The following is a 776-nucleotide window of genomic DNA, read 5'->3' on the forward strand; positions in this document are numbered from 1 at the left end:
CCACACGCAGGGGGCGCCTTCGCTATTAGATATATAGATAGCCCAGTATTTAGACTCCTTTTTGCAGCCTTTTGTTATCAAGCTGGATTCATATCTGAAGGACATTATGTATTTTATCAAAGAAATTGAGGAATTGGAAGAGATGATGCTAGTGACTCTTGATGTAAAAGCTCTTTATACCAATATTTCACATCATGAATTGAGGCTAATTATTTTTGACATCTTAGACTGCAGGGATAGGCTATCTCCACCTACTGAATTTCTGTTTGAACTTCTTGATATTATTTTGGAATACAATTATTTTCGCTTTGATAATTTCTTTTTTCAGAAATGCGGGATTGCCTAGTCTCGCTAATCTATATATGGAACATTTTGAGACCAGGATTATTATGACTAACCAAAATCCCTTTGTTTCTAACTTTAAAAATTTTAAATGTTTCATTGATGACATTTTTTTTATTTTCGGGACAGGAACAAATTTGGCAATTTTTTAAATGGCTCAACCAGACACATGAGACCATTAAATTTGAATTAGTTTGTGATTCTAAGCAGATAATCTTTTTGGACACCACAGTCTATATCAGTAAGGATAAAACGTTGGCTGTTAAACCTTTTCATAAACCAACAGATAAAAATTCTAATTTATTGTTTTCTTCTTATCATCCTTTTCATTTTAGCTATAATTTACCATTTGGCCAATTTTTAAGATTAAAGCGAAATTCAACCTATGAGATTGATGATAAAAAGAAGGCTGACAATTTGAGCAAACAGTTGGA

This window comes from Gekko japonicus, unplaced genomic scaffold (assembly GCF_001447785.1).
Source record: "Gekko japonicus isolate JY-2015 unplaced genomic scaffold, Gekko_japonicus_V1.1 scaffold3400, whole genome shotgun sequence".
Classification (NCBI taxonomy): Eukaryota; Metazoa; Chordata; class Lepidosauria; order Squamata; family Gekkonidae; genus Gekko; species Gekko japonicus.